The sequence below is a fragment of the Vidua chalybeata genome, chromosome 1, assembly GCF_026979565.1.
Source record: "Vidua chalybeata isolate OUT-0048 chromosome 1, bVidCha1 merged haplotype, whole genome shotgun sequence".
NCBI classification, from domain to species: Eukaryota; Metazoa; Chordata; class Aves; order Passeriformes; family Viduidae; genus Vidua; species Vidua chalybeata.
This window is the reverse complement of record NC_071530.1, coordinates 11,304,621-11,327,085: the sequence shown is the minus strand read 5'-3', so window position 1 is coordinate 11,327,085 and position 22,465 is coordinate 11,304,621.

Here is a 22,465-nt window from a genome sequence, read left to right as displayed (position 1 = left end):
GTGATGATATGGCTTTCTGGATTATGACACTCAAAACTCTCAAAACCTGTAATCTTATTCTTGGCAACTGCCATTTACACATGGAAGAATAGAAAAGGTCAGGAAATTTCATTATTCTTTTGGAGCTTATGAAACAGACAAGGAAAAATCATATTCTGATGCGTGTCATTTGTGCAAAAGTGCTGATGTACATGTGTTCATAGAGTAGATTAAAAAACATAAAAAATCCTTCACTACACTTACAGATTACCTGTAAGTACCTCCAAATTATTTCAGTTAGTGACTTGACTTTTTTACTGCATCAGTTTTCATTTCATAGAAATGAATGTTTAATTTTTGATTATTTATTTTCATTTTCTTTGTATCAGACCTCTATTTGAGAGTGGAAAAAAAGGTTTAATGGCATACATCAAAATTCTTTTTATCTTTATTTTCCATTTTTTTTTTGCCCATTTCTGGGACAGACTCTAACCAGATGCTCTTGACTTGTTGAGCTGTTCTGCTAAAAGCTCTGCAATTATAGCTTACTGAAGGTAGGTCCAGCTACCTTTTGTTATTAAGCTGAGTCCCCTTAAAATTTCATCCTGACTCTAGTTACAATTGAAGGAAAATTACAGGTAAATATAATGAGCTCATCAAAACTTTGGAGTATTAACAAATCACAGCTTCTCTAGCCCCTTCTATGCTGGTTTGTGGTTTTGAAGGAGGCTGGAGTGAAGCTGTACCTTGGTACTTTTGTAGGAGTCCAGTGGCAGATGTGTTTCAGGTATCTGGCTGATCACTCTGATTCTGGTTTGTGGTCTGTGGATTTTTGTTTCTTGTTTATCGCTAACCATCAGCTTCTTATTCTATAGATTAAAGAACTGCCATCTTGTCACTCTCATCTTTAAAACTTTGGTGACTTTGAAGTTCTACTTTACAAGGAAGATTTCCCAGGAGAGAAAGAAAAGGATCACAGTCTCTCAGCATCAGCCAAAATAAGAAGTGATATCTGTAACTAGGGTAAAAGCATTCTCTGACAATTCAGGCTAATGAAGTTTTCTCTGTGAATTGCCACAGAGGCTTTTATGACAGAAAAGAGACCAGCAGTTCCATCACTGTAGTCCCTAAGTATAAAAATGTGCTTCTTTAACAGTCTAAATTTAGACCTTATCTAAGTGATAAAACCGAGTCAGTGATCACAAGATCTGAACATCTCTTCCTAACTTACTAACAACTAAGTGAAAATCACTTCCCAAAAGCCTTAAGATTTAGTGAATAAAAGATAAATCATGTAGCTCTCTTCCCTCAGCACACACTTTGGTATTGAGACGTAAGAACAGGCTACAAAGTGGAGTTTGAACATGACTTTGCACCATGTATTGCCAAACTTTGAGTAGTATCAATGCCCAAAAGCTATCACAAGCTAGGCTAGGAGAAGCACAATCTTTTCAGTAATATGACTTCAGATATTTGCTTTTGGGGATTTGATCTTAACGTCTCAATTTCATGAGGAAAAAACTTCTCATATATGTGAGAATCATGGATTCTTCATTTTCATTAATTTGTTCTTTAATTTATATAAAATTTTCACTGTAGGGGGATCAGGGGGAAGGAAGGCAAAATGAACATGACAGCACAACATGGGAAATAGGAAAGGACAACTCTGCCCTTCTTTGTTTCTAGTTCTGAGCTCAGTTAAATCAGTGTAAGTTGGCAGTTCCCTAGAAGTCTCTGCAGATAGGCCAGTTTTACAGTAGTCTGAGACAACTAGGTACTACTTTGCTTAAAGAAGCATATCAGCTGAAATAAGACTTCAGGACTTGTTACAGCTGTGGAAAACTGAATATCATTAGCTTCCCCTCATTTATTTTACCATTAGGCTTGAAGTTTGTGTTGAAGTGGCACACATGAAAATAAAACCAGACTGTTTCTCTTCTGTCCTGTATTTCTACATGACATTATTAGTGAAAAAATTAAGAGATAGATTACCATGGAAAAAGGTAGGATGTCATCTGCATTTTTCTAAAGAGAAAAATGTCTTTTTACCCATTTATTTCTGTGAATATATTTACTGTGAGGTGAAAGGTACATCTGGCTTATGAAGAAAGAGACTGGGAATGGCATTATGAGGCAATTTTTACATGGCTTTTAAATAGCAATTATCCTAACATTTCTAATGGAGCTCACCATCTTCCCATTTCTTTGGGCCATAGGCTAGATATCATCTTTAACCTGTATTTCCTCTCATGAAGGTTTCCTCACTAAGATTTCCACTTATTATCAGTATTCAGCTGATATATAGAGAATATTTAGAAAATAATGGTTTATATTTTTCGAGTCTGTGTTGTCCCAATTATTTTTGTGTGTACCTTACACTTTTCTTGACCTTACCTATGAACTGCTGCTGAGTGACTGGAATTGAGACCAGAACTTTGCTTATATCACCAAGTTTGAATGTTGTCCAGAAGGAGCACTGAGTACCTTGGAGACAGATATATTCAATCACCAGGGAGCAAATCCTCCTCTCTTAGCAATAAGAAAAGCAAACAGCATTTGTAGAGACTGTTGTAATGAACATATCAAGAGGAATTCAGAATGCCTGGTCTAACAAAAGTGGATTGGGTTCTCCTCTGTCTTACATCTTGCCCTGTTGTACGTATTTAGCAATAAGAGATGGTATTTTTCCTTCACTGAGTACCATGGTAGGGCAACATACACAGTAAAGTATTCTCCACCATATTCGTGGGAGGGTCTGACACAAAAGAGTGACAGATCCAGCCTGTGTGACATCACCTCAAAATCCTGGTGAAGCAGCAGCTGTGCCTAGTGTTCCTTGTGGGAAATTCAAGGAGGAAACAGCAATTATTGAGGGTGAAATTGATAATTTTATATGTCAGTAAATTGAATGTGATCAGTGAAACAAGTGTCCATTTTTTTCCAGAATTTTGTATAATTCCCATGCTAAATTTATTCTATATTCATACAGCAGTATATAATCCACATCTTTTAACAAAGTTTAAGGTCAGATATTTTTAATCTTTATCTACAGCTATTCCTCATTTTTAAAATTGCATTTGAGCAATGAGCCTGCAGCTTTTATGGAATACCATTTCTATTAAACAGATAAGGATATTAATTTTAATTATGCAAAAAATTCTGATTCTCTCTCCACAAAACACAAGTCTATGATTTGCCCCATAGAGCTCAAACAACCATCTCCCCATCTATACCAAATCTCAAAATGTCCTCAGACTAATATTGCTTTAGTAGAAGACCATTTCCTGCAATCAATCACAGCACCTTTCATGAACCTCCTTTGCTGTTTACCAAGCACTAAACAACAGTGGTCTAAAGCAGGCAAGTGGCTGCTTCTGAGGCCAGTAAAGATAATTCAAAGCAAGATAATAAACTAGCTTTGCATCCTCTGATTATGTACTTTATAATCACAAGAATAGCTGCATGTTAAGTGATATGGTTGGTGTAAAAATGCAGGGTTAATATAAAAAAATAAATGCAAAGGTTAAAGAAGAAAATCTTGGCTAACTGTGCTGCAAACATGTCATCAGTAACTATGAAGTTGTGTCCTTTTAATTCCTTTAAGAAGATGTTTCTAATGGACTTTGGTCACCTTCTGTCTCATTTTGTCTTTTATATTGCCACTGATAGAGCTTTTGCAAAGACTAAAAGGCTGACTGACATTTCTGAAAAGCATGTAATTAGCTGCACATTAGTGAGCTTTCAGATATCAGCTGGAGTGGCTCTGCTTTTTATAAGCATTCAAGAGAAGCTAGCCATTGTCATGAGTATCAACTTTCTTTGTTGTGGCTGTGGGCACTACAAAATTATATTTAACTGCAAGTCTGCCACATATTTGTCATGACAGGTACTGAGAGTTAATCTGCAAGCTTTAAATGCACACCAATGGAGAGAATGTTCAGGTCAGAAGAACTTAACATGGAAAGTTCTTACTTTTTTCTGTGTTTAAATTAGCTACAGAAGAGAATTCAGCTGTGATAACACCTCTCCCACAATGGAACATCTGAATGTCAGGGAATCTCTAGGAGTAGAGACCTCAAATGAGAGTGTTATTAGGAAAAGGTTCTCCACTGAGAGGGTGGTTGTTAATTGAAACAGGCCCCCCAAGGAAGTGGTCACAACACCAAGCCTGCCAGAGTTAAAGGAATGTCTGGACAATGCTCTTAGTCATTTTCAGGTAGTCCTACAGGAAGCAGTGAGTTGGACATGATGATCCCTACAGGTCCTTTCCAACCCACATTATTCTTTGAATCTATTATTCTATTATAATAAAAGGATATTTTTCCAAAGGTTGTTGCCAAAAGTTTTTCCAAAGGTTGTTTTGTTTCCAAAAGTTGTCTATTATCAATGGTAGTTGTATTTATAACCACTTTTTTTATTTTATTTTTTTATTTTTTTGACACAGCTGAATCATATGATTTCCATCTCACTTAAATGGACATAAAATCAGTAGAACTTTTCAGAGGAACTGCTTGAATTATTTATTTTTGCCAAGAATAGAGTCAAATCAGACCTAGGAATTTTTGGTAGTACTTTCAGGTAATAAAAGCAGATTGTCTCAAAAGAGATGTACAAAATGGTCTTGTGTAAGTTCTACTTTACATTTTCATGAAAAAAACAAATATTAGATTCTCTTTTTTCAATAAATTTGACATGAGTGATGAATTTCTGGAATAAAATGACCAATTCATTGGTCAGAATTAAAGTAATTTGATAGACTAGTGACATTTGGCAGTTCAACAGTACTTTGGGATGTGGCAACACAAAGTGAAATAATAGGTCATAAACCTTTGAAAGCTCAAAGGTGAGAAAAAAAATGTTTAACAATTGAGTTAATTATGTAATTTTTTATACATTACCTGTGGGGTGTTTTTACTAAGTGAGAATCTTCCAAATTTTCCATAAAAAATGAGCAGTGGACAGCACATTTAATGAGAGAGCCATGGGATACATTGAAGAGGAATCTATTTTCTTGGTAAAATGAATGGCATATATCACCACGAGCCTTAAACCCTACTACTACGACTACAAACACTTTCTAATTGTGCCCATAAAGAAGGATTGCACAATGGCTCACAATGACCAACAATATTTTGAATACAGACTTTGGAAAAACACTAATTTAACAGGTCCATAAATGGAACAAAAAGAAAAAAAAATTTCCCTTTGTCAGCTTCTTGTGTGTCACATCCCTAAATCATTCACAGAATGCACCTGGCAGTATGGTATAAGCCATCCACCTCCCCCCTAACACAACCCTCAGCTTTCCATAAACAATTTCTGACAGACATTTTTCTAACTTGTTTGAATATTTCCCCAGTGAGAGACCTTGCACAATTATGCACACAATGAATTCCAGCACCCATCTGTCCTTGCAGCTAGAAATTATTTCCCAATGTCTAACCTAAATCCAATATCTCATCTACTTCACTCAAGCACTTGAGATCTCTCATTTGCTATTTCTCACAATACTGCAATCCCAAAGCATTTTGGGTGGCCTGCAACATATGCAATAAATCTTGTCACTGGGACACTGAGTGAAGGATTACTGTTCTTTATGTGCTGAAATGAAAATGCAAAGCTTGACATTTATGTCTGTTTCTGCTGTTATCTGCTGTTTCTGCATGGCTCCTAGCACTGTTTCCCAGTCACAGTTATCAGTCTAAAATGTGGCTGTGACTACAATGAGGTTCCTTATGTCTCCATGCAGTCACACAACTTGGAAGACCAGAACTTCTGTTATTTCTGGCATAAAGAATTCTGCTCAGGAAAAGGCATAGCAGGTATGTCATACAGAAACCTCTGGTATTTCCTACACTGGTTTCTTCAATGTCTGTGTAATTTCTTCCCGTGTAATCTGTACTATTAAGTTTTGTTTGAGGCTTGCCTCTGAAGGTATGTGAACTTGCAAATGTCCCGTTATCTGTTACTAGCAGAAGCAAGCCACCTTTTATGGTGGTTCTTAAATACAATCTTAATGTACATAATAGTAATTGTATCTGGAAAATCATGTTCCTAAACAAGCTTTTTGTGCTTACTATAATTCTAATTTGCAGTGTTTATCTTATTTTGCATACTTCTCAACAAGAAACACTGTAGTTAGGCAATTTTTCCATTTGGAATTGTTAGAGAATGATTTTAATAAAAAGCTTTGTATTGCATATCCATAGGAATTCCAGTTGCCACTAAGCTGTTATTGTTATGTCTAGCAGCACCTACTCTGCAGACACCATGGAGTGATCAGGTATTTAGGAAATTCATAGATCCTGAGAAAATGCCTCTCTGAATCCATTGATCTGCAAAAGCCACTCAAATGACAGTTTAATGACAGAGTCAAAAATAACATTCAGATTAATTTTTGTTTGTTCATTGAAGTGTTGTCATTTCAATGAAATATTGCTATTCAAAAATATTTTAAACTTTCAAAACCTAAATTTTTGCTTTTTTGATATCCTTAAATATGAAATTGTGGCACAAAAAATAGGCTTGTTAGTATGTTCAAGCTCATCAATAAATTTTCTAGCAGAGTCCAGGCCTTTTGCAGTCCTAAGCATTGTCACAAGGAAGAAATTCTGTGCAGTGTAAATCAAAAGAAAACAGAAAATGTCTTGAGATACTCTTTGTGCTTCAAGAGCATTCCAGCTGACATACTCATGATATTGAAACACTCATGCCTCAAGAAGTGCCCTGACTCTCATCAAGTATCTCATTACCAGAATTAAGCAGACTTTGCCTTACAGTTGTTAGAGTAATTCCAGAAGTTAACTTCATTTACTAGTCTATTTTAGCAAATTTGTGTTTTACATACATGGAAAATAACTTTCAGCTGGTAAATCTATGCTCATAGCTGCTAAGTAGCCTATAAACAAACACACATTCTAAGATGAGACTCTAATAACTGAGTCTAATTTGTCTTTAGTCCCTGAAGTCCTGCAGTACATGTCAGATGCCCAGTGGGTGATTCACAGCTTGCTGACTAAAATGAAAAAGAACCCCTGGGTTACTGAAGCTAATAAATAACATGGCATATTTCTGCCATTAAAAGCTGCTGAAGTGCTGTGGGTAAGAAGGACAAAATCAACCTTTTTATTCTTTAGCACTAATGCACAGATTTAATGATTTAGCACTGACACCTCTCACACGAGAAGACACCTTTCATTCCTGAGGACCCTTATGTCTGACTGATGTGATTTTACCATGGATCTGTCACTGACCAGCCCTGGGCTGAGGGGAATCACTGTTTTGAAAATAAAAAAGACTTCAGTACAAGAATTGAAAATAGGGATTTTTTTTTTCCCAGGTGATTATATAGGGGCAGGGAGCAGAGTGGGGACAGAACTTGCTAAATAATACATAGAAATTGTGAGGTAAGGCCTCAATTTTTCCAAAAAATATGTTTGATGGAAATATTGGAAAAAAGAAAATGAATACCCCAGAGAACTTCAGGTATAGTGAAGTATGAGATTAAATCAGAAAGGGACCAACAGCAACATTAGACATCAACATTCTTCAGCCTTTAATCACAATTTCTTATCATAGAAAGTAAATCAGCACTTTGTAAAAGGCATACAAGATATTTGTTATTTAGCACATTCTGAAAGATAAGGAAGAACAATAATTTCTAGAATTCTTTCTAATGCTAATATGCAAAACTAAATTTGTTAGGCTGTCTGAAAATATGCATTTTTTTAATTTTTGCAAATATGTAAACAAACCTGATGACCCTTTATTCCTTTATTGTCTATAAGAAAATCACCCCAATTCTTTTAAGACTGTATCTTCTCATTAATGCTGTTTCTGAATGTTTCAGTGGGTTTTTTTGCTTTTTGCTTTTTTTTTTAAATGAAGATAGAGATGAGAATTGTTCTACTAGATATATCAAGCTATTTATAGGATTAGGTTGTAGATTGTAGTCTTGCAACTTGTTTCTTTCAACTGCTATAATTTTTTTATCATCTTAGAGAAACACTCCTTGTATTTATACATTTTACTAATCTTTTGTTGAGACAGAATGGTAGCTGTTACTGCATCTCACATCCAACAATCAGAATTGTTATGTGTTTTATTGTAATAAAAAATACTGTACATCACAAGAAATTTTCCTATTAAAGGGAATGAGAATTATACAATAGATGTGCTCCTTCTGAAAGAATCCAAGAGACAACTGTAACAGTCTACAAATTGTCTTTGCATGAGATAGAAGAGCAAAAGCCCAGATGTTTCCCACATGAGAGTTCAATTTCCCACCAGCACACCCCTAAGGGAAGCAGTTTCATCCTTAACATCTTAGACTATAGAATGTCATTAGGATCCCTTTAGGCTTTAAAATGATACAACAGTGAAATGAGAGCTCTTTCATGTTGAGACAACTTTGATGATGAAAGTCAATAGTAAAAAGCTCATTTCTTCCCATAGAGGGCAGGGTTATTCTCCAAGATCTCATCAGCAGCCCCTCCACTTGTCAGAGGGATGGAAGCTTTGTTATTGTTGTTGCTATAATCATGTTGTTTACAGACTGTTTATAGATGAGGCAGCTTAGTGGGTGTGTTTCCTACTTCAACTGGCAGTAGAAGGCACAAACTAAATATATCTAGTTGGATTGGAGTATGATTGAACCATGTGAACCCACTGGCTCACCTGAATTTGATAAAGTGAGAGCTGCAGCATGGAGAATACAGATGGGCCAGGAAGACAATGTGCAACTTTGAAATGCCAGCCAGTCCACGTGTTTCCCCCAGAGCATGGCTGGCACAGAGCATGGCTGCTTTGCCCCTCCATCACAGCCTGTTCTCCACAGTGCTTCCTACATCTCCCACTCTGTTCATCCACCCATGAGCTTCCTTGCCTCACTAGAGGCATTGCTAACTACATCCATCAACTTCACTCTTCAGAATACAGAAGCCTCTCTGCCATGATTCCTTACTGTTTTACAGTCCCAAACTTGTCTAAGCTAAGCAGTCCTGTCACACCACAGAATCAATCCTGCTTTCCAAGCACATTCTTGCCACACTTGACTGCTCCTCAGCTGCTTCTGCTCCTCTTTGCTTATTTCAAGAGCCAACAAAAGAGCTGATTCACAACTCCTGGGCTGATTAACACAGACACTACAAATATTCCAAGTTTAGGTACAGATTGACATGGACTCTCCCCACCTGAGGTCAGAGATAAGATGATCCTCTGGAGGTGTCTGCCACTGAAGCAACCTCTTGTCAATGGGAAAGGCAAGTTCAGGATCTTGCTTCCCAAAAATTTGCAAATGTCACCAACCAAGAGAAATAAGCCCGCTGCACTGCTAATTTCTACCATTACCCCTTACAAAACTTACAAGACTAGAACTTTTGTTATGTCAAATCAATATTTTTCTTGTGAACACAGAACAAATACTCTAAATCATTAGTGATTTTAAAAATAAGCTTAATTCCATTTATTATATCAGTTCTTGTATCTTGCATTACTGACAATATCACAAGACAATTCACTAGATCAGAATATTGGCTGAGAGAGGAAAGGATTTTTTATCTTACAGTGCTACTGACAAGGGACTTAGAACAGCAGCAAATATTTCAACAGGGTGTCCTGCTTCCCAGCAAAGCTTAAAAGAATACCATTTTACTAAGGGATACTTTCCTGTGATTCAGTGGAGTTATATTGAACTTTCAGGGCTTAATCCACCAGTGCAAATTCTGAGACAATTTCTCAGGTGTTGTGGACAAATAATGTTCAAGTAAATATGAAATAGTTCTTCTGTCATCACGGCTGGAAGTGTAACAGTAGCCACAAGAATAGGACAATTTTTCTCTTCTATGGGGTAAACATTAAAAAAAGCTATGGCAACTGTGGAGTTAGGTATTTCTAAAGGCTTGGTGGGTATAAGTATGAAATACTTTTCACTATGGTATCATGAAGAGAGATTACTAAAGGCACACATGGCTGGGAGTCTCCTAATTCCCATTAAGATGAAAGGGAATTACCTAATTTTTGTTTGAAAATACAGACCTTGGTGGAAGGTTACAGACCTATGGTATGTCACAGGTCTCAGCTCTACTGCTGACCATGGATAAAGAGAAGGTTGTAAAGAGGTCTGGGTGTGGAAGGTGGGAGAAACACCGAGGAGAAAGACATCTTTCATGTTCTGAAAGATGGTATGAGCAGAAAAGGAGGACTTTGCTCCACCAGGCAGAGGCCCATGCAAGTCATGCAGAAAGCAATCCCTTGACTCCTGTCCACAACCCTACTGCAGCCAGACAGACCTGAAAAGAAGCAGATGGACTTTTAATCTACACTAATTCCAACTTTTCAAAGGTCTCCTCTGTCTGACTGTAGCACTGAGTAATTTTTCTGCTGCTGCTTTTATGCAGGGTTGCCCAGATACTTGTCTCATTGAGGATCTACCTGATTAAAGTGTGGCTGCAATTTGGTGATTTGAAGGCTCTGATCTGTCATCTAGATACAGAAATCCTTAGCAAAGAAAAAGTGAATTGTCAAAAGCCTTCTTTATCCAAGTTAGACACAATTATCCCCAAGGAAGCTCATTACAGATTTTTCTCTTATAAACATCCTAAACATGTCCAGTGAGGTTCAGTGACTTCATGTCATTGTGCAAAGCAGAACATTTTTGGGCACGATGTGGTCCCATACTGTCTCTCTTGTGTATAATATACAAGCTGATGGCTGTTTTCAGCAGCAGGTAAAATCCATTCCCAGAGTGAGAACATCACTGGCTAACCAGCACGATCTGAGCCTGTTTTCTCAGGGCTGTCACAAGTTACACATTTGGTAGAATGCTCATGATGCCTTGGGAAGGCTGACCTAGAACAGAGACTAAATGGAGTTAAAGAATAAAGTAAGGATTTATTAAAAGGCCTCAATGGATACACCTTGGGGAGTACAAGAGTCCAGCCAGGGCTACACCCAAGATGAACCCAAAATGGTCACAAAATGGGTGACCGGTCACGGGGTCTCACACTTCTATAGGTTTTGGTCCATTTGCATATTGGAGTTAATTGTCCAATTACAGCTCTAGCTCATGAAGTCTCTTCCTTCTTGTTTTCTGTCTTCAGTCCACTATTGTTAATTTTCTTGGGCCTGATATTTGGATCTGTTGTCCTTGGTCCTCAGCTAGAGAAGGAATTGTTTTGTCTCCCTACCTGTGAAGAGAGCTCACCATCCCCTAATATGAAGCCAGACCCACACACTAAAGCAGAACAGAATCTGAAAAATATAAAAGTTAAAACCTGAGGCATTACTTAGAAAGAAGCCACAAAAAATACACCAAATTCTAGCCAGATAGGAGAGGCATTGGATTTGTGTCTTTCCACATGCAGAGTCCATAAACTTTTAACCTTTCTTCTTGGTCAGTTTTTGTTGTCTGCTTTGCTTTTTATAGATTAAAAACATATTTAGCAGTAAAAATGACCAGAACTGGAATCAAAAAAATCAATAGTATTTGAGGAATTTAAATCCTCCAGGAAATTATCATCACATAAATTAAATAAATACCATTTCCATGCAAATAAGACAAAACATGATAAATAAGGAATTTAAAATTTGTCGGGAAAGAGTTTTCCACAACATAAGAAATTTTCCTCTGTGCTGAGGGAGGAGGGTGGAGGTTGGGGAAGGGAGGTGCTTAGAAAAGGAAATCCAAGACAGTGTATGAAGGCTGGACATTTTTTCCAAATAAATGATTGCAGAGTCTATTTCTTTATTTTATGTTTAATGGAATTTTTTATCTCATATCTAGTAATTTTTTTCCTGACACAGAATTTGGCAGAATTATTAATTTATTGAGAAAATATTTGGTCTCCAGAAACTGAAATAAAAATAGACTTAATAAGTGCTTCATGTCAATTTACTTACAATTTGATGTGAAGAACTAAGATTTTTGTAATCTGGCTGGTTATCTAGATAGTATACTCTTGGGTTCTATTTTCTTTGGAATAATGGGAATATTAAATCAATCTCCTGGAATAGTTAAAATTCTCTGAATCTTTAAAGGAATTTTATTATTATTATTCAATGGATTATTTCAATTTTTTTATTACCTGTGCCTTTTTGAAAGGTTTTTAACTTTGTTCCAGCACTCCTTACTGAAGTGTGACAAGACAAATAAAATCATCCTTGGTAAATTTTAAGCTATTTTTCTTACTCCTATGTAATTCCAAAAATTACACTTGCTGCAAACCAGAGCTTCCAAGGCTACTAGATTTCTAATATTATTCAGCAGTACCTAATCACTGAAGAAAGATTTAAGGACATGGAAAAGATTTTGTTCAAGTTTCAATTTTTTTTTTTTAGGAACAAGGCAGTATAACTATTATTTGCATTAAGAAACAGTATCAGATTCAGTTTTTCTCTTGTTCATTTCCAGTACTGTAACTTTTGCTTCTTTATGACTATGATCTCTCCCTCCAAAGAAAATTAATTATGTGAGGTGTGAAGTTGTGCTAAAGGCTTAGGTTTGCTTCCACCTCATTTGAAAGAAGGCACATTTTGCAGTTTTCCTGTCACAATCCCCTTTATCCCAGGCTAGGTAGCTCCAGTTCTTCTGCTCAGGTAGAGCAATGATGAAAGAAAATTACTAATGCCACAGCAAGTCAAGGCAGCAGAATAACAGAGGTCAGTTACTTGCTGCTTTTTGTTTGCTTTCAAAAATGTGTTAACAGTCTCCCTTTTTTAATACTAGATTCAAGGAGACATTTACTACTATTACTGATGATGTCAAGTGGAAATCTGGATGCTGAAAGTCAGGCATCTAAATAAGTTGATTCCATCTGGTATAAGTACACATAAATATTTTCTAAGACTGTACTGAACAGTCTTAGCAAGCTGTACTGACAGCAAGACACTGGGAGAATGTACATTTTGTTGCCTTTTAGGAGAGATGACATAGCTCTTTTTTCTTTTTTTTTTTTTTTTTAGTTTCAATTAGCTGTACTATTGAGATTAATCTCAGAACATGCTAGGCAAGAAGATGACAAAGACCTTAAAAACTAAAAAAAGAACAAAACAAATTCATGACAATACATCATAATGTGACAAAACCTCCTATGCATATGGAACAGCATTTCACATTTATAGGCCTTTAGGAGATTTTGACACAGGTGCTCTGATTTCACAACCCAGGGTACAAAAAAAGAGGTGGCATGTGGGGGAAAAGAATAGTGTAATGAAGTAAAAGAACAATCTCATTCTTACAGCACTGATTGGTCTTAGTCAATCTTTGGAAAACTAAGTATAGAAAGGTTCAGAGAGGATTAAATCTGCAGTAGCTGAGGGTATCTAAAGTGGTTATGAAATGAACACAACATTTAATTAATTCAATAGATGAAGAAATGCTTAATAGCATAATTACTTGAATTTATTGCAGATATTTCATAATATGTGTGAAATGAACACTTTAACCCTGAAAATACTGAGATTCATTATTCACTTCTTGCTACTGAATAGATGGTTCACTTAATTATTAATAATCACTATATTCTATTATTATTATATTCTATTATCATTATTCTGTAACTTTTAAATATATATGCCACGATTTACCAAGTCTCTTCATTTCTAAAAAATAAAAAGAGATAAAAACTATTTACTTTCTCAAAATGCATGTAATGCCTGGGTGATGCTGTGTGGGAGAGTATTATTTCAATTCTAAATTATTCCTTTACCCTTATACAGGAATGGGAATGCTGATATGATCATCACATCTTTTGCTGTGAGGTAGCAAAATTTCATTACCATAGACAACTAAAAAATTAATATTTTCCTTGTTCAACAGCAAAAAAAAGTGGCATAACTGGGTTCCCATGAGCTGTGTTTTCCTGTAAATACAGAAACACATGCAGCTTTAAATCTCATGCTCCATCCGGTTTCTGGTTGCTTCTAAATACTGAACATAGTAAAAAAAAAATTGGCTCACAGGCTCTTTAAGGCATAATATACTACTTTTTCTTCCTCTTAAATGGGTCAGGAGAATGTCAGAGTTACTACTGCTACTTCATTTCTGTTCATATCCTTGTTTCAGTATTATCTGCAGATCCCTCGTTCAGATCAGGTTCTCTCATTGTGGTTGAGGTTGTCAAAATATCAAAAAATATTTTTCTTTTCCTGAAAATCTATCATAATCAATAAATTAATCATGCCATCAGAAGAAAGTTTGGTTTTGAACAGCATGTTGTGAACTTAATGAAAGTTTATTTTAGAGTTTGTCCTGGGGTTTTTGCACACTTAAAATACTACTAGTTTCTGATGCAGTCTCTTCCCCTCAAATTAGATACAAAGACTAAACTGAGCTTTGAAGATCTGGATCATTGGATGATTTGGCATATGTAAAGAGAAGCAGCATTCTGAAGGATCAAAGAACTAAAATAAATTAAAGGACACCTCATGTGATGTCAGATTTACTCTGACTATTTCATCTGTATTAATCAATAAACCTATTACCTGCTTCTGAAAAGCTTTGGGGGCAGATAAAAGAGATATTTACCTAGTTGCACTTTTAAAAGCACCCAAATACCCAGCCACTTTAAAAACTGATTCAAATACTTGGGTTACATTGAAGAAATGTGTACATTCCATGGACTGAGTGACAAGGCACGTTAGCATGTAGAAGTGCCTCAACTGAGTAGTAAACTACATGTATCCTCAAAAAGAAAAGTTTTTAGGTAATGCCAAATATGTTTTCATCTTCCTTTATTTAGACAACTTGTCCATCTGGTAATGGGTGTAGCTCTGCCTCCAGATCTAAATCCAGGAGCTTCTGGGTTTTTGGGAAATGGGAGTGTCTCCATGTACTTTATTGATTACAAACCTAAGTTGTTGGATAGCAACCTAATTTTTTTTTTTTGTTGTTGTTGATGATGTCAGTATCAGGTATAACTATTATTATAATTCATCAGCATGGATTTGTACATTGAAGAGTGTTTTGGCCTTGCCATTCCATCTTGTGGCTGATGTTCAGAAATCACCAAGCAGATGGACAATGGATTTTTACCTGGGCTGAAAAGCCCAGGCCACAGTGCAACAAAATAGAATATGTGGGTTTAAGCCATAAATAAGATAATAATGTATTTATTTCAGTATTATTTCTATGCATTAGAAACACACACACTTTCACACTTTAAAAATGTAATGCATTATAACTACAACTAATGAAGTTGCTGACAGAGATACATTTTAATGTGTCATGAATTGAGCTACCAGTATAATAGTGTGGATTTCCCACTGATAATTGTGAGCTTTAAATCAGGCCTTGCTAACTTCCTATCTGAGAAACTCGAATTTTTGAAAATTCAACCTACAAATGTGGTTTAACACAGAAATACATACACTGTGTGTATCAAATCTCTTAGGCACTTAAGTGAGAGAAAGTTCCTTTCTCCTTTCTTGCAGAGCAGTCATTATTCAGGTGAAAATGCTCAAAGGACAACTCAGTTTCATATGATGATTCCTGCTCACACAGGTCCAGGAAGAAAGAACAGCAAGAGAAATCCCTTACTCTTTGGTGGTGACAGATGCATGGACACCAAAAATGCAGCAGCTGTAATGAAAATTCCTCACAGAAAATTCCTCTGCAGCAGGGAAGTGGTGGTGCATCTCCTTCCTGTATGGCACAGAGCTCTAATGCAGCAGGAACCACATCCAATTAAACAGTATTGCTTCTTAGCCCTAAACAAGGAAGATAAGCACAAAATATTTGACCTTAAAATATTCAATATTTACTGGAGGAAAAAAAAGTCTCAGTCATCTACTCCACGTTTTTTGATAGCAATAGCTGATAAATACTCACCTCCTATAAATAGTATAATTGCCAAATAAGTCAAAGATGTTTAAAAAGATAAAACAAAACTTCTTGAATAAAGAAGTTGAATATTCAGTTTTTAAAACCAGTTCTCAATCCATTATTATCAAGATTAATCAACTAATATTTGGATATGAGGAAATACTGAAGAGTCATAATTGCACAATGTTAATCAAAGACAGGAAGAGTGATGAAAAATAAAAAAAAGGAAATAGAGTTTTGTCAGATTTTTTGCCAGCCATTTGTGCATACCAATTTTCATTTGCCTATGTAACCTGACTAAGCATGTAAAGAATGATTTCAAACTATGTCACCAATAATAATGTAAAAGAATTACAATTACTTAACATAAATCTCAAAAAATTGCTTTTGAATGACTTTTCAAAAAAAAAAAAATGGACAAACATGCTTTCTCAACTCAGGTTACAGTAAGTCTTTGATTTTCACCATCATTTTTCAGATCAATGAATATCTTTGTTTTTCCAAGAGGAAATCAGTTTTTGTATTTAGGAGTTGGCAAAGTTTTATTTTTTTAAAAAAAGCATGTTCACTTTTTTTCCTATACATTTTGAGATATTACTGTTATCCCACATGGATTCTGAGTTAAAAGATGAACTTTGGAGGCACCTACCAAAGCAGAGAATCTTAGAAAATATGCTAAATGTTGTCCTAGAAGCCTTGATCCAGAAAAGCTAGGGTCAATGACAGCAGACTGTCTTGCTGAATAAATAAGCCAAATGTGACAGCAATTATTCAACATTTCTTAAATAAATCCAAATATTGAAAAAGTACAAGTCTCAAATATATTAATCTTCTGGGAAAAAAAAATGAATGTGTGTCATAACAAAAGGAATTCCACTGCTTCCAACTGTTAATACATTTTTGTCATCTAATTCCAGTACCATTTTTCATCATTTTTAATAGATATTTCACCATGGCTTCTTTGCAGGAAGCATTCTCATGTCAGGTGCTTTTACAAGGTATTCTGTTTGACTGACATCTACTCTCCCATCTCAAATCAATTGAGAGTATGAGTAACTTAAAATACTGACAAGAAACAAAGATATTAGGATGTACTATCAACGTTTTTTCTTATAACTGGTTTCAGTAATTTTCCTCAGAAGAATGTAAATAATCTACCTGAACATAAAATTTCACCTGACTGACATTTTCAAGTTCAGAGGAAAATAAATGTTCCTCTATTTAACAGCAAAATATGAAGTCTAAGGTGTGTTTTCTAGTACATCATTTTCTGGGAAAATAACTAGAGCCACATTAGGCCAAACTTGAGATTCCCACCTCAAGTAATTGCGAATATACTTCGAGGTTGTAAATATGTTCTGTGAGAAGTAGGTTGACTGGGCAGTCTCTGAGCTTTGAATCTTATTAAATTACCTTGGTTATAGATAAATTCTGGTGTTTTACAAGACCTAGTCACCTAGATGATCAGATCAGAGACATAGTAAGGATAGTCCACAGCTTCCTGTCAGACTACTAGCCCACATTTTCCTCTGAAAGAAACCATCAGCACTGATGTGTGATTGAGTCCTATTCTGTCAGGGAGTTAAGGCAAGACCACAGCAAAAACTTCAGTATCTGAGAAGATTGGGCATACCTATTGCCTGTTCTTGCATGGAATTTTTTGCATGCTTAAAGGCAGGTGTTCCAATACTTTGTTGATCTGGCAACTGCAGATAATCATTTTCTGGAATTATCTTCCAAGTTTCGTCAATGACAAGCAGTAGAGAAATATTTTTTCTGTCACTGGTTTTGCTAGTGAAGGTTTCCTTTTTTCTTTGCCACAGCTCTCTGCTGAACATATTGTGAAAATAATGCCTACTTTCTAAATGTTCATATTTCATTCCGTTCATTACAGACATTCCAAAATAAAATTCTGGAACTGAAACACACTGTTTCGTGGTTTCCATTTCCAAGTTTCTGAGCTGTTCTGTAGCATATTCTTTTGTATGTTCAAAACTAGGCTATCAAAATATAATGGCAATTTAAGCCACAACCATTATTTATATTAGCAGTGAAGGAGGGAAATCGTAGTGGTAAATTAATCTTTGTGCAGCAAAGAACTCCTTAAAAAGGTTTCCAGCATGCATAGTAATGAACTATTGCTATCTCTCTGCAACAGACATCTTTAAATAACTATGTCCAAAGTTGTTTAAAATCCTTTTCCTAGAATTTCAGTTTCAGTAATGCAAGGAAGACTGATTCTTCACTTATAACGCTGATCAACACAAGCCTCCTTTTTTATCTTCTGCTTAATATAGGGAACTCATGAATCAGCTGTGACTTTTACATGCCTTCCCTCTGACCTTCCCACAGATAATCATAATAACACTGGGCTGCTGAGAATCAATCAGTTTTCATAAAGGCAGCAGCCTTCAGATTAATCTCATATTATTAATTCTGCAAGTTAAAAAGACAAGCAGAAAGACAAGATGGCTCTCAGTGCTATTTACTTCCCTAAAAAATATTTCCTGTGGATAATAAACAAACAAATTTCCAATCTGGTGAAGCTGTAAATTTGCAGCCTTCATGAAAATTAATTTAAATGGATGTGACTGTGAGGTTGGGATTGTAAAGATTAGGGAGACTCCTGTAGTTATAATTGCCTGTTCAGTTCATCTGCTGCTCTGTCACTCAAGAGTGGCACAGCTGCATTAACAACTCTAATCATAATCTAATTCTCAGATCAAATTCCCATCTTCAATATATCCTTTAATAAAGCTTCCATACCCCATCTTTTAGCCTTAATTATTGCTTCCTGTCTCCCCTGACAACCAAATTAAAAGGTACATGCAGCCGTTCTATAATAAAAAAATAGCACAGATACAACAACTGTACTGCAAATTCACACTAACCTTGTGAAGGTTGGATGGCTTGTGATAACTAGATTTTTTACTGATAGTGCAAGCACTAAAAGATAAGAAATACAATTTTATAATCATGTATTGATTTTTCTTTTTTTCCTGCTAATATGGAAAATTACCTGGGCCAGTTTTTAGATTAGCAAAGCTAGAAAAGACAATTTTATAGGAAAACTGTCTAGATCCCAACATGTAAACTGTTTTACTTCTTAGACTTGGAGCTCTTGACATGTCAGCTGTTGACAGTGGACACTGTACTAGTTAAAGCTCAATCCCTTTCACAAACTGAGATGCCAAGTCAGCAAGATACTTAATCACACAATCCTTTTGGCATATTATTAATGTCAAGACAATAAAACTGTTAGCATTTTTAAAAATAGTAAATATCAAAGTACTTTTTGATCTGGAACCTCTGAGTAATTCAGTAGCTCATCCATGCAGGATTCTGTTTTGTCTGTTGTACTCTGAAAATAAAGATTTCAATAAGAGTGTTAAAGTGTCATCAATGCAAATATAACAAGATGGCACATCCACATTTCTGAGCTAGAAATGTATTTCCATGAAACTTTAACAATGGAGTCATGCAATCATGGATAAATTGGAAAAAATATTAAAAGTTTAACATGGCTGGACATCTATGGGCAACAAAAGAGGAGACAATTGTCAGCATCAGTAATGGAGAAAAAGATTAATCAATTATCAAAATATTTCAGCTAAGGTAGGCAGGTTTTAAATAAAAGAGCACACTATGGTGTTGAGATGGTTTAAAAATGAAGTCCTGGATTTGAAGGGCAGAAAGCAAAGTCTTCAGGAAATGGTTTCATAGATAAGAGAGACCTGCAAGGATGCCAACGTTTAAACATGGTGGATTTTAATTATCTTGATACCGATATTGATTTGTATAAGAACTGTTTCAGGACTAAAGAGACAAATGTGTTTGAGAAAGTTGCAGAGGATTTCTTTTTCAAGCAATGTGCTGACCAGTTTTAGTGTCTTGGAGCTATCTTAGGTGTGAATGGATCTTGACTAAACCAGGACATTGAGGACAATTTAGTGTAGGCAATGAATCTGAAACAGGAAGTTCAGAAGAATGAAAAGGGTTTATCACTTAAATGGATACAGACTAAAGAACTCTGCCCCAGAAAGTCAGTCATTCTTGCTTAGGATATCTAAAATTGGGAAATTAAAAGTGTTGCATAATATTTTAGGTCAGTTCTGAAAATGAAGAGAGTTTTTCCTTCACCTAGATTTCTGTTGTCACATACCAAGCTTTAAAAATTATGTGAGACACTTCAATATTTAAAATTCCTTTTGTACTGGATCAAACGTTTCTGGTGGTCATGAAGACTTTCATCAGTTTTGCAACTGGTGAAACTTTTGACTTCTCACTGATCAACAAAAAAAAAAAATCTCTTTTTCCTTTGTCTGCATCTTTTGAGACTTGAAGGATGATGCTACTGAAATACACAGTCTACTTAAAGAAGGAAACACATAAACAGATTTAGATATATTATTTTTAAACATCAAACTGAAGTCAATAGCTCTAATTTCTTTTGTATTTGGTGGTTTTATGATCACCAAGGTCTTTCCAGATGTGAAGGTGTCATGATGTCTCAGGGTCAGTATTTGTCAAAGATCATTCACAAACCTTTGTAAAATCCTAAGCCCTCTCTTTCTGTAACATTTCTTTGCTGGCAGTAATTATCATAGAGTTTCTTCCATCCTTTTAATGTATTTATCTTTACAAGGCTTTGTGGATGCAGGACTGGGTTACTATTCCCACCTTGTGTTTTGAAAACAGAAACAAACAAAAAAGGAAATGCGATTCATCTCCACTTGTCAAGTAGAAGCATAGTTTTAGAGGAGTCTATAAATTCTCTTAATAGTCAATGAGGAGAGAACAGTTGCCTTCAGAGGGCAACTCCATTAATCACACAATAGCACTTGAGGTGAGTCACTGGGGAGAACTCTAGAGCCCCCAGTGTGGGAACACTTCAGTTTTCCAGTGTTGGATCCAGTGACAAAAGTGTTCCAGAGCCAAGCAACTGCAACCTGAGCAATCCACTGTGATCCCATTAGTAAGTGCTACACCAGTGTCATCCCAGGAGTAAAAGCTACACTGTCCCTTTTCACTGCTTAGAAACCTAAGTGGGATGGGGAAGGGGGAACAGGGGCTTTTCTGAACACTGAAGCATTACACCTTATAATTTTTCCTGTAAAAGCAAATCACAACCATTTTGTCTCTAAGGGATTCAGTTAGGACTCTGTATTTATATAAACAAAGAAGAATTAGCTGAAGACCAGTGTCAGAACAGCATGGGGACTTTTCCTGGGCTCAGTATCAGGTTTTCCCCCCGGCCAATCAGAGCTTGAATTCAAAGAAAATTCCCAATCCTAGAGATTGATATCCTTGTGACAAAATATTGGCTATTCTGACATGAAAGGCTAAACATCATTTTTATTTTTTCAGATAAATTCTTTGGTTCTGAGAAATACTTAGAGCTGAAACTTTCTTTGAAATCAGCTTTATATTTTGCTGAAACAGCATTTTCTAAAGAAAAATGGAAGTATCTGAATAACTCCTTAAAAGCTCTGCTCTATAAATTTGATATTAAAGCTACACTTATAACTACAGGAACTATTGGATGCTTCAAAAGTTTTGGGCAAAGCAGTATAGTCCAGTACCTAAAATGTAAAAGGCTTATCTGTGCCACCCACATTTCTTGTGTTAGCAAAATCAGAGTACAAATTCTGTGAGGAAAGTCTTTTATCATGGTTTCTGACACTCACTGTTCTGTTGTTTTTCTTTCTTGCTCTTTTTCCTTGGGATTTTTACTTGGGAATGGTACCAGAGCTGATTTATTCATAAATGTATAGGGATTTGGCTCTAGGAGAAGCAAAAGATGTGTGGTTTTTGGCTTGTCCCATCTCCAACTTCACCAACTATGGAAAGTTCCTTCCTACCATAGGAAAGCATGAAAGTATGTCTATACTATTTTTATACCTTTTACGACAGATGGACATCCTTCCTGGCTTCAGTTGCTTCCTGATCTTTCTCAGCCTCCAGTTAAAATTGCAAAAGACATTTCCCTGTTATTCATGGTAGGTGAAGTCACGCCAGGTAGCACAAGTTTTCAACAACTATACAAATATAGACAGTGAGGTAAGCACTATTATTTCAAATAGTGAAATTTCAAATGCAAATAATCAATGAATTTATATATTATCAATCACTCCCTAGCATTACTGATCTAAGAAAAGAGGGAAAGCATGTATTTATTTTGAGCAACCCTCACTACCTCTGTGTCTACCCATAAATGCATAGAAATAAAGAAAAAAAAGTGTTTTCTATTGTGTAGTCTTTAAGAAGACTTTGGGATTAATAACTAAAAGATATCTATAGAGAGCTTTGGCATTCCTGAACATATCCACATGAATACCTTTGTGGGCCTAGAACAGCTTAGTGATAGGAGCTATCAGAAAGCATATCTTGTATCCAGGCAAGGCAAGGGGCAATCAAACAGCCCTTCAGTCTACATTCAGCACAGTCTGCACTCTTCCCCAGATCCAGTGCCTCCTCTGAGTCTGGAAGACTTCATATTCTAGAAGCTGCATGTATATTGCTGAGCCTGTAGCTCCCTGCCTTTTTTTTGAACTCAAAATTTCCTTATTATCTGAGTACCCTATTAACATTATACTTCACAGAGGAACAAGTGTTAACAAAGATAAAGAAACTTGCTAAGAGGTTTAAGAAAAGAAGTTATACCAC